This window comes from Wyeomyia smithii, chromosome 2 (assembly GCF_029784165.1).
Source record: "Wyeomyia smithii strain HCP4-BCI-WySm-NY-G18 chromosome 2, ASM2978416v1, whole genome shotgun sequence".
Classification (NCBI taxonomy): domain Eukaryota; kingdom Metazoa; phylum Arthropoda; class Insecta; order Diptera; family Culicidae; genus Wyeomyia; species Wyeomyia smithii.
The window spans coordinates 192,428,437-192,444,850 of record NC_073695.1 but is presented as its reverse complement, the minus strand read 5'-3'; the positions used below and the strand labels follow the sequence as shown (position 1 = coordinate 192,444,850).

Genomic DNA, 16,414 nt, shown 5'->3' with positions numbered 1-16,414 from the left:
TAAGAGCCTGTTTCACCCGAAGCCGCTCATTATAATTCTAGACTGCAACAACAGCAGTCCTCCTTAGCAGCAGCAGTGGATATAGCAGCAGTAGCAGCGCAGCGGACAACGGCCACAGCTGCGGTATGGCAACGGATAGCGGAGCGCATCTCAGCATCGATAGCAGGACCAGGTGATGCAGGGCAGCAGATACCAATGGCAACGGAAGCGTTCACTACTGTGGCAACGGCGATAGCGCAGCGGTTGACGTTGGTCTCAGCATCTATTTAAGCAGGGCCAGCTGATGCAGTGTGGCATTTTAGTGAAATGCTGTCTCTGAGCGATAGTAGGCACACTAGCAAATGCATCCAATGAAAAGAACGTTCTGGAAAGCTTTTCAGTGTTTGTTTCCCCCAAGGAATACTTTATTTGCACTGCCAGTGATAACGTAAAGATGTGATCGGCATCTTATCAGACATTGAATTAAACAACAAATTGTCCTTTTCAGGATGAAATAAAAACCTAATTGAAAAGTTAATATTTTCTCCTAAATCAATTGACACTTTCAAGAAATTTGGAAATTTGGAATATTTGGTTTCATCTCCGTGTCTCAGAACGTACTGAATTATCTTTTCCTTCAGTCATGAGCACAACATCCGAAAAGATTTCATTATCAGCATAAAAATTAATTTTTCGCATAAGGGGCCATCCACATACCACGTGGATTTTTTAGAATTTATATGGGCAGTTGTCCACGGAGGGGGGGGGGGTCAAAATCGTTAAAAATCTGTCCACGTGGTATGTGGATGGCCCCTAATCAAAATTCAAAAATTATCAAGTCTAAATCATGACAAGCAACTATATTATTGAGAATGGTCAATCCTTGTTGAAGCGCGTCGTTAATATGATTGCTTCCCAAGCACGGTCGACAGAATCATAGACCTTGCCATTTTAAATTTGCTATTTGTCTGTATAAGAGTAAGGATGGGAATTATCGACTAAAATGGCTATAGATAGTTATCGATGATTTCCTACTACTATCGATAGGTTTTTCATTCCTATATAAGAGCCTGTTTCAGGCGAAGCCGCTCATAATAGTTCTAGACAGTGACAACAGCAGTCTTTCCTTAGCAGTAGCAGTGCAGGGGATACCAGGCGGATAGCGGCCACAGCTGTGGCATGGCAATGGATAGTGCACTAGTTGCAGCGGATCTCAGCATCGATAGCAGCTAGGCCAGCGGATACCAATAGCAGCGTATAACGGCCAAAACATTAGCATGGCTACGGATAGCGTAGCAGTTGCAGCGGGTTTAGTATCGATAGCAGCTGATGCGGTGAGGCACTTTAGTGAAATGCAGTCTCTGTGCGATAGCGGGCACTAGTAAATGCATTCAATGAAAAGTTGACTCATTTTTACAACATATGAGCCGTCTAGTTTTGAGTGTTAAATCAGCTTTTCATTGTTCATTTTATCACGTGGATTACTTTATTCGCACTGTCAGTGATAACGCCAAGATGTGATCGGTATCTTATCCGTTATTGAATTGAACAACAAATTAAAAAATGACTGACACGCAAGTAGCCGGGTTTTCTTGTAAAAGTATTCTACTTCATACTTGCGGTCGTGGCTTTGCACACAACCCTCCTGTAATTTTTTAGTACTGAGAATCAAAATACCTATCTGTTGGAGGATTAAATTGGTTGGTAAAAAACAAACAAATTCAAAAATATGATGTGGTCCTACGTCAACTTTGCGGTCGTGTCTTGGATACCACCCTCCTACTTTTATGTTCAAATCTTCTTTGTCTTTATTAAAATTAATTGTACCAAGTCATATAGATTACTAAATTTTGTACATTAAGGCAATCTATAGGAGTTTCACTAACAAAAAATATGTATCTAGCAAATAATAGCAATATTCTATTAATTACACGTCTGTTAACTCCTTGTAGTTCCGAAAATCGCAGCCATTTGAAGAATTGGTCTTCCCGCATCCCAAGAGGGACAAATGTAACTGCTATACGATCACACAATGGTTCTATGGTTGGACTCGTCGGATATTTGTGCTGTATTGTTTCTTTGTCATTACATAAGTCACATGCTGATGTTGCTGCTCTGTTTTCTCTGAATCTAAGAGAGTTATGATTCAACTTTTCGTTGCATAGAAGTTTTTTTGTTAGGGAATTAGAATTACGTTGTCCATTGATGTGAACTTTTGTAATATATCCCAGTCAATTGCTACACGTGTCCTTTTGCAAAATACAATGACCACTATTGTTGAGTGATCAGGTACCTGCACCGACACGCTCCCAGTCAGGTGAAATATGGTTTTTAAAGCCAATCACCTTCCCAGGATTCAAAGACCATATCTCTGTGGGCTGTAAACAGCCACTGCCAAGAAACCTTAATCTGCGTTTAAATAATGCACCACAACTGCACAGCAGATGTTTCGACGTCTCGCTTTCCATATTACAAAAGCGACAGATGTCATCCTGAACCCGGCCAATCTTCTTTAAATGATATCTACTCGGACAGTGCCCCATTACTAGGCTGACGTATGTACAAAGAGCACTTTTGTTGAGCTCTAGGAGCTTTTTCGAATGATTCTCGATTGGTGTTATAAATCTTTTAGATTGGGAACACTTTTTGACATCGACCCAATTGGTTATCACCTTTTGTTCCGCCCAGCGTTTAAGCTCCATTTTCACTGCACAGTTTGATATACCGCAGAAAGGTTCTGAGCCGATTAACTGTGAGTTAGATCCTCGTTTTGCGAGTTCGTCTGCCTTTTCATTCCCACCATTGTCACAATGTCCTAGAACGCAATACAAATTTACTGAGTTTGTTTGACATAGCTGTCGCAAAGTGAGAATACATTCCCAGACAATCTTGGATGTACATTTATAAGCATCAAGTGCTTTCAGCGCTGCTTGACTGTCAGAGAAAATACAAATGTTTGCATGTTTGTATTTTCTAGTCAGACACACATTCGCACATTCAAGGATTGCAAAAATCTCTGCTTGAAACACTGTTGGCCAGTGTCCCATTGGCACTGAAACATTATTTCCAGGACCGAAGATTCCTGCACCAGTTTTTGTACCTATTTTTGAGCCATCTGTGAAAAATAACGTTGAACCGGGACGGACATCAGGAACTCCGACTTCTCAGTCTGTACGCGACGTTTCGCATACCTTGTAGGGAATATCATGATTGCCCTGAGGTGCCATCCAGTCTCCATTCATATTCATCCCTGGCCCTTTTTTAAAAAAGTTTAGTATAGTCTGGTGACCCTCAAGATCACCTGACAAGATAGTTTTTGTTCTTTCGAGCCTCAAGGCACTTTTTTCTGCTTCTAGTTGCACGTATTCGTACAACGGCAGCAGATGAAGAATTGCATCAAGAGCTTTTGATAAGGTGTTTTTCATTGCTCCTGTTATAGCAATGCACGCAAGTCGTTGAACTTTGTCTAGCTTTGTTCTAGCGGTGGACTCTTTGGTTTTTGGCCACCACATTAACGCAGCGTAGGTCAGTTTTGGATGTAATAGATGTGAGTATCCACATCACCATTTTCGGTCTCAAGCCCCACTTTCTTCCAACGGTTTTGGAGCACAACAATAATGCCCTGACCGCTTTAGTAGTAGTTAGTACATGCTCTTCTCTTCCTGTGAAAGAGCTTAGTTATTTACGTTTTTCCATACTCTGTTCCAATCCCTCTGTATCAAGCTTTCAATTCTATTTTCGGGGTCTAGGTTGTGGTGGTAGATTTTGAAAGATGTTGATTCCTCTGTTATGTGCCTTGGAAGCTTGAGCACTTCACCAATGATCAGCTTGAAATGCGGTAATTCCTCTAGGCTCCTTATTATTCTGGCATAGTCCTGTTGATACGGTAGCGTCTCTCTAGTTCGTTGAAATCTGTTGACCAGAAGAGACTTGGATTTCCTGATCGGGCAGTGCAGTCCAAGATCCCCCTTGTTTTTACTTTTTATTATTTATTCATAGCGAATTATATGCGGTATTATATGCCAAATAAACATGGTAATTTGTTGTATGATGAGCTTTCCCATTGTTCAGATAACGAACTAATTTTTTGTAGCAGCACCTTTTAATTTGTGACAGCTCAAACTATAGGGAATATATTTTTAAGTATCATTTTGCTTCAACGTTACAATTAACAAACTTACAACAATTAGTAACCTTTTCCTCTTGGACACTACGACCGTATCGTTTTCCTTCTATGCCTCACGTTTCCTTCTTTTTGCTTTACTTCTGTCCAGAATTTAGGTTCAATTAGATTAATAATTTCGTTTAACTGTTTTAGCTGTTTAACTACTTACGATTTAATTACTAATTATTTTTTTTTTTCTCTCTTTTCAGGTTAGCCACCAAATCACGTCGAACCGGACCTTTCGCCCCAGGAGAACCTTGAAACAACTTCACTAGTTTATAATTCTTAAACTATCAATGCCAATATAATTACTTGAAGTCCTTGTAAACTTGTAAATTATCGTAATCCAATGTAGTTTACTAAATTTCACTAACGTAATGATCGTTTAAATTTACTTTGATGCGAATTGAAACCTCTCTTTTTCTAGCAATAGCCAATTCAGTTTGTTTTTATGATTTGCACTTTTTTCAACTGACAGATGATACACATGGACAGTAGTAGCAGGTACGCCAACCGCCTTGTTGCGCCTCGTTGTGTTGGTGTGATGCACTGCGGTGTTGACACCCATACTAGGTGGTAATGGCAGTATGGAGGAAACATACCACAGTTTGGAACAAATGTAGGTACGTATTAATTAGCCAAATTTGCTGTTTTAAGTTCAAGAGCCTGGCGCGACTCAACCACAATGCTGAAGTTAAACTGCCCAACAAACAATTTTGTTGAATAACGGTTTATTAAGCTATAATTCAGCCAAAATCCACTGGATAATAGCTTATTAAGCTGTAAATCAACAAAATTGTTTGCTGGGTGCGTCTCTTTACTGGTCTTTGTCCAGTTAGCTGCTAGTTTCACATTAATTTTGATTGTTTATCGATTAGTTCACCATACTTAAAGTGCCGTTATGCCTTGTGAAATATTGGTCAACACTTTACCGGTTGATTGTTGCTTTTTGTGCGATTCTGATGACTCCAACCTGGTAAAAGCCACTCTCCCGACTGGACTCAGAAGTGTAGGTCATCGAAGCTCCAAAAGAGTACTTAACAAATTATCTAGGCCATGCCAGGAGTATTTCCGTCCTGAGACAACAAAGTCAGGCAAATTCGATAAATATTTATGTCTATTGCTGACAGTAATATCTTGGAGCATTCGTTCTGCAATTGTTAAGCACTAATAAGATGTGCAGTGACATCCTAATATGGGTATTCTATAGCCTAAATAGATCCTATTTGCATCACCGATCAGAGTTACAGTTGTAGCAACACAGGTTATTTTGGATTTGCACCTGTCTTACTCCATCAAAAAGTGGTGTACGAGCTATTAGAGCAGTAAATTAAGGGCACACTGGTTCAAAAAGCACATTGAGAGTATGCAAGCCAAGTGCATCAAATATACGAGATGTTTATATCCTCTCATTAACAGGAATTCTAAACTTTGTTTAAAGAACAAGCTTTTGATTTACAAACAAATTTTTAGACCAGCAATGCTTCATGCTGTACCGATCTGGTCAAGTTGCTGTCCAACAAGGAAGAAAACGCTCCAAAGGATTCAGAATAAAATTCTGAAAATGATTTTAAAGCGTCCTCCTTGGTTTGGTACACTCGAATTATATAGACTTACTGGTGTTGAACCATTAGAAGCTATGTCAAATAAAATTATTAACAATTTTCGATGAAAATCGTTGCAATCCTCAATGCTACGATAAGCTCTCTTTATAGCCAATAAGTTAGCAATTAAGTTAGTTGTAAGTTTACTTCCCCTTTTCTGACAAGTAGGTTTAAATCCCTACGAATGATAAGTCCTTATTGCGAAAGCAAACAAATCCTAACAATTAAAATTACAAATTTCTAACAGTGTTGAGAAGTCACCATTTGTGATTGGACATACACACATACTCAGTATTTACTAATATTTATCATAAATACTTAAGCTACTAACAAATCCCCCCCTTAAAAAAAAAAAAGTGCACACTGGAATTATTGGACACTGTCGGAACATCGTCCATTCCTTTGAGTTGAATAGCAATACAGAGTGAGTCATAGCAACATTGAAAATGAAAATTGATAACAGTCATTACAGAATTGAGAAAATCGAATTCTGTTTTACGTGTTCAGTTTGCATTCAAATTGACCAAAAAAATATAATTTTTCGTTTTATTCTCTACATTATTCTCTTGATAACACATACATACGAACATATGAACAGAAAATCAATGCTCTGAATTTATAGTTGGTAAATTTCGCCTCCATGAAGAAAAACTCATGTCAAAACTTAGATCGCTGATAATATCCGAATAAGTTACTGCTGACCAGTGAAAAAATTAGGTTTCTTCGGATCGATTATCTAAAGACTGACAATCTACCGATCTCTCCAACAGGAAAACCGCACATCCTTGCGTCGTTAAAACGCTCGTCGTTTTTCACAAAAACCTTACTAATCCAACCAGCCATAAGGTGGCGAAAAACAAAACCGAGGGTTCCAGGCAGTAAAAAATCAAAACAAAAACGATTCACATTTGTATCGAATAAATTTGCTCGTTTACACTGCTGGTGCCCGGAAACAGCTATCAATCTTCTGTAAACTCTGCCTCGATCTTGGGTGCAGCACTTCCCTCCGGCCGGCAGCGAAACTCCTCTCAAACACGTCCGACATCCTCGCGATAAATTTACTCCCTTCATTGGGCCACCGCCGCCGCCCGCTTTCCCCGGGAGGCACGACATTTTCTCCGTGGCCACTCCTCATGATCATCTCAAGTGGTTAACCATTTCTCAAAATACGCACTTTATCAACATCATCAGCCACTCTCGACGGCCTACGCAGACCTACTCGCGTGTGCTCACTTTGTTAACCCATGTCAGCTGCCAACCGTGGTTCTGCTCTGTTCGAGCTCCTTTTGGGAAGTGGGGGACGCAAAATGTAGTTAGTTTAAAACTCTTTAGGCTTGTTTGTTTTTTGATTTCAGTGAAATGGCGGATCATTCCGAATACGGTTTCCGGTATTTTAGCCAAATGAGTTTTTTTCACTCTGTCCAATTTTCTCCGTCGCTGGTACAAAAGTATTAAGTCACTAATAAGGGCCGTTCCAGCCCGGCAGAAAATTTACCGCTCATTCTTACAAGCAAGTGGACCGAACTTTTCCCACCCCGGAAGAACAATTTACTTTAGTGCTCTCGGAATATTCATTGGCAGCGGCCTCGTGAATCCGGGAACCGTTAGCTGACCGCTTTCAGAATCACAACCACAAGCTGCCTGCCATTGTCGGTTCAATCAAATATCCTTAAGGAAAACAATATAAATAATAGAAAGTAACCAGAAGCAAGCTACTTTCAATCTAGGAAAAAAAATCTCTCCCATGAGTCGCTGCCTTCACGCTTCTGTCAGTTACTGTCAGCATCGGAAAAAATTTGGGATTGAAATCACTAGCTCTACCGAGTGGGTGCTCCGCGATGCTGCATATATAATATGGCACGAGCCAAAAAAGTTCTACATTCTGGAGCTGGTTAATCTAGTGCCCCAAACCGCGGAGGAAGCAAACTGACGGCGCGGGGAGTTGAACGATGCCGTACGGAGTTTTACTTATGATTTCCGAGCTTGATCGATGAGAACAGGGAGCGTGGGGTTTGCTCCTCAGTGATTTGCAACAAACACGGGGCGGTTGGGGTAAACGTTGTTCAAGAGTTGTGCTGCTTCGTATATAAGGGTTGAGATGAAAAGACGGACACCAAAGAGGAAAGTGACTCGCCTCGAACGTCAGCACGAGTTATGGCTGCAGAAGGCAACCAATAAACTAAGAACTTTCCTAAACTAGCACCGGACATAAAGGATTTTAAATTCAATGGGAAGTGGTTCGACGGGGGAAAAAATCTGAGCAAATAGGAAAAATAACAATAGTGTGAAGTTGCAAACGCTGCTTAGATTGAGACTGTATAAATTTACATAGGTATTTGATCCACAATTTTGAATTATTCTTTGAAAGCTCAGTGCTCACTGTATTGACTGTACTGTAAGATTACTAAAAATTTGAATAAGTTTAATTTTCAAACGAATTAAGTTTTTCCAATATCATAAACAAACCTGTGTACGATAATTCTTCAAAGATTTTCATATCAACTTAAATCTCGTTATCTTAATCACAGACAACGACTTGTGTTTTTTGTGTTTTTTTGCCCGTTTGACTTGAGCCTCTATAAAGTTACAACAACCACAATGGCTGCTGAAGAAATCCTCTTTTTCCAAAAACCAATTAAAAAAAGTTATTTCATCAGACCGTATAAGTAACAAAGTAACAACATCGATATAACCCAATCCTTTAATTCTTCGAATTTTACCGTGCTAATGGTCCGGAAAATATCATTCCTTCTTCTCAGTCGAAGCAAAACCAAAGCGCGTGGAAATTTTCGTTAACCTACGCTTTGCGGGGAAATGTTTAGATAAAAGTAAACGCAAAGTGATAAATCGCTTGCGGCTTCACAGCAGATTTGAAAAGTGCGAACCTAACCGAGGAACAATCTGTGTGTGTTCGGAATTGTTTGGTGGGGGCTTCAGTCAGAGCGTTTTTTTTTTTGGGGAAGTTTCTATCACAACCGGTTTCCTTCCACACTGTGAACTTTTTTTTTCTTAATTACTGAAAGATAGGCAACTTAAAACTTTTAATAACTCTGCTTGAAATTCTTCATACATTTAGTATCGTAGAACATCATTCTCAAACATTCTTTATCTTTTATGCTTACACGATCAGCCTACTGATACGGTAATATTGCGTAATATAATTTCGTTCCAGTTGTCTAAAGTTAACTAGAGGTTTGGTAAAAAAAATAAACCCCCCTAATGAAAATCAAGTTTGAGATACCAAAGGAACATTAAAATAATTTACATCTGGTTTGGAACAGGCTGTGAGTCATTTTAGAAGCCCGTTTTAAAATATTTTATATTAAGCCTTTGTTTGCTCAGAAAACGGTTAGGTCCCAGAACGTCGATTTTTAATTAAACATTTTTTTTCCAAGATAACACCAGATCTCGACGTTTTATGCATTTTTAAGACATTTGGCATCAAAAACAAAAAAATTCGATTTTCCCAATTTCCTGTACTTCCCCCTTGGTAGTTTTTAGAAGGTCGAAAAATCACAACTTTGAGAGCTTTGAGGCACCCATAAATCATATCCGATTGAGTTGAAATTTTGCACAGATCATTTTTCTGGGCCAATGAACAAAACATAAATGGTCGGTTTTTGAAAATCGATGATGAAATTTTTATAACATGTTAATAACCAACTTTTTTTCTTGAGCATATTTTACTTTAAACGATTGACGGAAGCAAACATGTAGAATAATTTGTTAATGTATTTGGTGGTGTGAACTATTTCTTCTTCATCAACTACAGTGCATATCAAAGATATCAATATCGATGTATATTTTCGTTCTTTTAAATAAGTTTTGTGAACAATTGATTTAAATTAAAATATATGTTTTATATTGGTTCCGTCCCTTGCACTTTTTGAGTTAATAATAAGTCAGAAATGAACTACTTATACTTATTAACGACTAACCGTATTACTTGGGCATGCTTAGCACATCTTTTTAATTGCGAACCAGTGAAAAATCGAAATAAGATTTAATTAGGAAAGCAGCAGCCAATCAATCACAAGCTCACTTTACGTTCGTGATTTAGTAGGAGGCTCCACCTTTTTTTCATGTTATGCCACTTTCCCTGTTTCGTAAAACGCAAACAAGTTTCATTCCGTATGTTAAAGGAATGTACGAAAAATGAACCTCATTTTGTTTCAGCAACCAGTGAAACAGCAATGCTGCAATTCTCAGAAGATACAGCGCACTCTCAGCCACGCAACAGTTTATCATGTGTTGCATTCGTGCTGATGGTTGGTGGCAGACATGAAAATGGAGTAGAAATACTGCTGTGAATTGCCCGTCTTTGCTAAACCGTTCCAACATGTTGAATGAAGTGTAATGAATTTAGTGAAATGAAATCACTATTTTCAGCAGAACACACTGAACTTATAATTGAAATCGGAAAAGTTTTACATATACCATTATGCATCAAATTTTGAACACTTTGGCTATGATGTAACTGCTTGCATCAACGAAAAATGAATTTTCTCATTAATCTTGAAGGTTTAGCATACGTTCGTTATTTTGTTTTTGTTGCAATTAATTGCTATTTTTTATTTTTTAACATGTTTCGTAAATAAAAATAACAAGAATTCAGAATACGGCTTTGATTTAGATTCCGAAAACTTCAACGTAATCCCTAAGAGAGTGATAGGCAAACCGTCTAAATACTGACTGTCACTTCTTTCAACGCTTGCTGATTCCCTGGAAAGGACTCTACAGTAAAGAGCTATACATCACTGGGTAAAGTACATGCCAAGGAACGGAATGGTATATAATAATCATACTGTATTATAGCAACAGCTATAATAATTTGATTTTTATTCTGAAGTGTTCGAAGTTTTCATCAAAACGGTACCTCTGATCATGCACAATATTATCTAATTGTGGTATAATGTAGCGGATTTTTAACCGCAGTTGCAATTTGATAAAAACACCTCTGGTATTTTTTGAATATATCAGTTTACTCGACAAAGTGAACAAATTGAAGGTTGAAGATGCGGGACCTCGATCCTCGTCCTTCTCACATGCTAAGCAAAAGCCGCGGCTAACGAACCACGAGCTCGCTTTCTGTCCACGATTTGTATTTTGGAGATATGTTGTAAGTGGCCCAGCCTTTTTCATAAGAGGCTCCACCTTTTTTTAAAATTTTGTTTTCTTCCAAATTTCGAAACCACGCGAAGAGATTTAAGCCGTTGAGAGCAAAAGTGGTACATGTGCCATTTTTTCACTTTTTGAGTTTTTTGTATAAATTGAATTGGAACGCAATAATATACCATAATATCAAATAAAAGCCGAGATCTGATAACTTATACCGGAGTTAGGGAGTTAGAGCCAAAATTATATTCAGTTTTTCTCTTCTACGGTATTTCTAAATCCGGAGGGCAACCGGTAGTCTATCGAAAGCTGAACCTGGGTGCATCGTGTAGTTATTATCGGCCAAATAACAATCCTAAAAAGGCCTTCAGACCTCTCAGGAGGGAAGCTGCAAGAGTAGGGCTCATCATTAACTCTGCCAAAACGAAATACATGGTGGCTGGTAGTCCGACGGTTGGTGCTGAGGTGGTGTTAGATGGGAAAACTTTTGAAGTAGTCGGCGAAATGATTTACCTGGGAACGTTCGTGACATGTAACAATGAGGTTAGCTGTGAGATAAAAAGGCGGATAGCAGCTGCAAACAGGGCCTTCTATGGATTGCGTAACCAGCTGAGGTCCCGTAGTCTGCAAACTCGTACTAAACTTGCACTCTATAAAACACTAATTCTTCCCGTGGACGTTGAAAGAGGCCGATCGGCGAGCTCTTGGTGTTTTTGAGCGTAGGGTTTTGCGTTCAATCCTTGGCGGCAAACTAGAAAATGGTGTTTGGCGCAGACGCATGAACCATGAAGTGTACCAGGTGTACAAATCGGCGGATATAGTTGAGAGGATGAAACACGGCAGGCTGCAGTGGGCTGGGCATGTAGCTAAAATGCCGGAAGAACGACCAGCGAAGACTATATTTAGCAGAAATCCCGATAGACGACGTCGACTTTGAGGTAGGCCCCGCACCCGTTGGATGTTTGCTGTCGACGAGGATGCCCGCGAAATGGGTGTTAGGGGAGATTGGAGGATAGCAGCCCAAGACCGAGTGACATGGCGACGTATTCTAAATTCGGCATGGATCGATAATCGGTCTGTCGCCGTAAAAGTTTGAGTTAAAAGTTTAAGTTAACAATCCTAAAGATACCAGGGTGTTCTCCTTTGAATTGACCCCAGTCGATCTAGACTATGCAAAATTTCTTCTGTTATCAAATACATATACACTAGGGCCACGAAGTGACAGCATTTCTTAACAAACAAATCATCATCCTATAGTACTCAATCACTTGGACAACTCTGCTGAAGACATGAATGGTCTATGTCCTAAGATTAGCGAGCTATAATGCATCCTTCATGCTCAGACTGGACATGTACCACTTTTGCTCTCAAGTTTTCTGATTGTCATTATTTTTCCCATAGATCTAATGTGGTACATGTTTTTCCATTGAAATTTGTGTAAGTTCCTCAGCCAGAACTTGTTATGCTTTCATGTACCGTCTTTTGAAACCTTAGATGCAATGATTTAGTGCAGTTGTGTTGGAAAACATTGATGAAAATAATTTACTATAAGAGTGTTTTCGTCTATCGCGTCTCCTGAAAAATTTTCCTAATGGCACTTTTGCTCTCAACGGCTCGTTTTATTCTGTTTTTAATACAAATTTACTAAAATAAGTCTCGTGAATTTATGTTGGCAACCGGCGGAAAAGAGTTGATTGAGTTCTTACACACACAACAATATAACCGACATCGTGTTGTGGCTTGGAACGTCAATCAAATTTTTCTCGTGTCTGATAGAAGCAGTTAGCAGAAGGTGTAACACTCTCAGCCACGCAACAGTTTATTGTGGTGCTGTGGCGTATTGCATATTGCATTTGTGCGGCTGTGGCACAGAATTCTTCTTTACGCTTTCAGCCACGTAACGTTGTTCGTGTTGCTTATTGATATTTGGTTTGATATTTGTTAGAGCCGAAAACAAACTCATATATAAAATAAACTGAAGCAAGTTAGAATGGTTTTTCGAAAGTTCAACATTGCAGGTTATTCGAAAAATCCCAAAATTATCGAAGTCAAATTTGTTGATTCTAAACGTTGAGTAAGCTTTCTGCTTATCGAGAAAAAAAATGTTATTCCTTGCAGTTTGGAAAGTCGTCAATAATTTTGAATTAAATTTCAGCCACAATTCATTTCAACTTGCCTTTTAAGGCGGGGCAAGTTGAAACACTAAATTTTAAAAAGTTTATTGCTCGTTTATGCCACTATAACTTTAAAGTTTCGATTTAAGCGCAACACTGGCTTACTTAACTGTGTATTATATACCTCCTCAATGAAAAATCCCGAAAAATCTTGCCTGCTAACTTATGTGTGAAAAAAAACGGTTTTGGTCTCTGCTTATAACGACAACTGACACATTGCTGACGATTTTTGTGTTTGCTAATGTGTGTAAACGCTTGTTTGTAGCAATATCAGTGGCATTATAACCTACTAAAAAAATTCAAAATAATCTTTTTTTTTTTTGACGAAAAATTCATCATCGAGTGGAACGACTGTTTGTCTGTGCCAAAGCTGTGGTCAAAAATTCATATCGGAAGGGTCTTACCCTTGCAAAAACGGCACACGTGAAAGAACTTTCTATTTAACTTAGTGCCACAAAAATTATGGCGAATGTCCGGGTATTTATGGTCCCCAGTTACTTTTGAATGTGTATTGATCGTTACTCGAACGTCAATTCAGACCATGATGAATTTAGATGACAATAACCAATTCCGATGGAAAACTTCGATCTTCGTTTCTACTTGCTCCTCAGACGAAAATGTGAAGAAGAACCTAACCAAGTTGAAATGCTAAAAATTCTTGCCTAGATGTGTATTGTTTTTAAAATTATCACAATCAATCAACACAGAATGTCAATTGACAACCAGTTTTCCGATAAAAATTAACCAGTTTTGCGATAAATGTTACCCCCCAAGCAACATTTTTTATTACATCTGAGTGTCAGTAAGCATTATGTGACAAATTAAAAAAATCATGTGCGATCCTGCAACAAACATCATTACTACTATGTAACCTGAAAAGCGCAAAATTGAAATTTATATGCAACTATCCAGTTGTTACTAATGATGTTTCTGTTTGACCATTAGGTAACATGATTTGTAACATATCGATCGCAGTGAAACAGATAAAAAACTTGTTTCATGTTACATTGTGCATATCATGAAACTTTTTTCGGTCAAATTTAAGTTTCGATTTAACAAATTTCTCAGACAATTTGTCTAGCTTTTACTCAGTACAGATGTCTCAAAATGCCAAGCGACATATTTGAAAATATAATCAGCATGTTCATGTCATATTAATGTGAGTGGTTTTCTGTGCTTATACATGAATTTGACATGCAAATTAAAATCCATGGTGAAACTGACGATTTTGCTCACATAAAAAGCACGCGCCCCGAAATTGTTGGGACATTTAACAACTTTATTACTTTTATTCATCGTTCTTGATACTCGTTAAAAATATTTTACAATGCCGGAACAAATCATACATCTAGAAGAAGTTTAATTATCAGTAAAAATAATTAGATTATCCCTCTCTTATTGTTGGATAACATTGTTGCAGGATATTTTTATATGAAGCAGAAATAATTTGTTTATTTACTCAAAACAATCGCCATTTCTATCATCTCACTCGGATTTACATTGCCGGTCAATAGAGTGGCTATATCTTTGTTGGAACCAAACACACATATTTATTAAAGAAAAAACAAGTGATCTGAGAGTAGTGCTAGTTGAAACGAGTCAGTTTAAATGAAGCATAATGAGAGGTTTCTTTCAGATGTTTTTCTTTCGCGCATTTTCAACTATAGCGGTTTTTTCACGCGAATTTTCGAATCAGTGCGGTTTTCCACGCAGGGTTTTCGAACTAATGATTTTCTAGTGGATTCTCGGATTAACGTGTATTTTTGCACGGAATTTTGAATCAGCGCGCATTTTGAAATCAACTTGTTTTTTTTTTTACGCGGATTTTCGTGTTTAAGCGGTTACAATGTAAATTGTCACGGAAATATTTTATAAAACATTGTATGGAAATCTTTTTGTTTTAAAAAAAATTCAATGTTACTTTTAGATCTTTCCTGTTATGATTTTTGTTGCAAAAGGATCAAATTTTTACCAAATATTTGCAATGGTCTCCTAAATAAAAATAAATATGGCATTTGAGATAAAGTGTACAACAACTTTCAGTCGGTAGTAGAATAAATCTGACGTTGTATTCGGATATCACAATTCGGTCACAATTATCAGCCGTAACTACTATTAAACTTCGGCATGTTTATTTGTCACTTGTTTATCGTCCAAATTTGTTTCACTGAAACAACGGCATTTCAAATGTTGCCAGTGTATTATTATGTAACAATAGCTTGACAAATCTTGTCAAGAAGTAACTTATTCTGCCCATGAATCTAGTTATAATGTAACGAAGCGGTTCGCATAGAGAAACCACGGACGAGACGGTCATATTTTTTATCCATTTATTAATAATATTCGACATGTACTTATACTTTCCATAAAAAAAAACAATTAAATCATTCTGATAGTTACAGAAATTATAACTTTTGAAAGTCCTAAAGCCGCAATAGCTTGAATTAGACACGGCGAAAACTACATCAGTTAGCTGCGCTGATGAGGGGCATTGATTCCAATTTGAGGGGCATTGATTTAATTTCTTGAATATGTAAAAGTTATCATAACACAACTGGCATTAAAATATCAATAGTCGCACATAAAAATGAGCAATGGTCTGTCTTGTTCTAGTTTTCCGATGTAATGTTTTTATCGTGAAGAGTTTGAAAACAAAGCAGCGATGCCGTTTTGTCTGCACAACGCAACTGCAGATACTGATAACAACACGACCAGTTTGATAAAAAATGACGAGCTGCTCCGGATAAGTATAGCTGTCCATGTTTTTGCTCAGCTAAGCAAATCAAATCGGCGATGTAACCTTTCAAAATATGTTTATTGCACACCAGTTGTCGACTAGTGACAATGTAATAAGATTTCTGCAATCTCCAAATATCAGTTGTATGTAAACAAAATTGTAATAAATAATGATTGATCGAAGTTACTGTGCGGTAACGAAGTTACACTACCCACTGTGTAACATTTATGTATCTTGGTGAGATAAAAAGTCAATTCGCGACAGATATGTTACGTTTTCTTCTGTTATGTGACCTAATTTATTTCATAGTAACTAAAATAAGATCACTGTGTGACTTTTCATTTAATTCCGTTTTCAAATAGATGTTACAAATGTTGTTTGGGCCCGCATTTCAGCTTGCCCCGGTGTATCTTAGTCCAAAAAGAGTATTCCCGGTCAAATTGGGTATAATTTTCTGTCGACCGTGCTAAAAAGCAGCTCAGCTCTGATTAATTTAAATCTTCGTTTCAGATTATAACTCACAAAGAAAAGATGAAAGTGGGTTTCCCATAGACGCTTCCTTCGTTTGTTTGTGATTTTTTTAAACATTTTATTTAAGTTTGTTTGTTTGATTAGTGTTATAATCAGAGGTAATTTTTTT

General features: G+C 37.9%; 1 protein-coding gene and 1 long non-coding RNA gene across 2 annotated transcripts in view; both read right to left on the bottom strand.

The window, feature by feature from the left end:
- LOC129725526 (matrix metalloproteinase-2) overlaps nt 1–16,414 on the bottom strand; it is a 712,775-nt gene that overhangs the window by 440,719 nt on the left and 255,642 nt on the right. The window lies entirely within an intron of this gene.
- On the bottom strand, nt 797–4,595 carry LOC129725528 (uncharacterized). Its single transcript, XR_008728099.1, has 4 exons — nt 4,457–4,595; nt 4,314–4,400; nt 4,161–4,245; nt 797–4,101 (listed from the first exon to the last, which is right to left on the bottom strand). It is a non-coding gene; the product is annotated as an uncharacterized LOC129725528 (long non-coding RNA).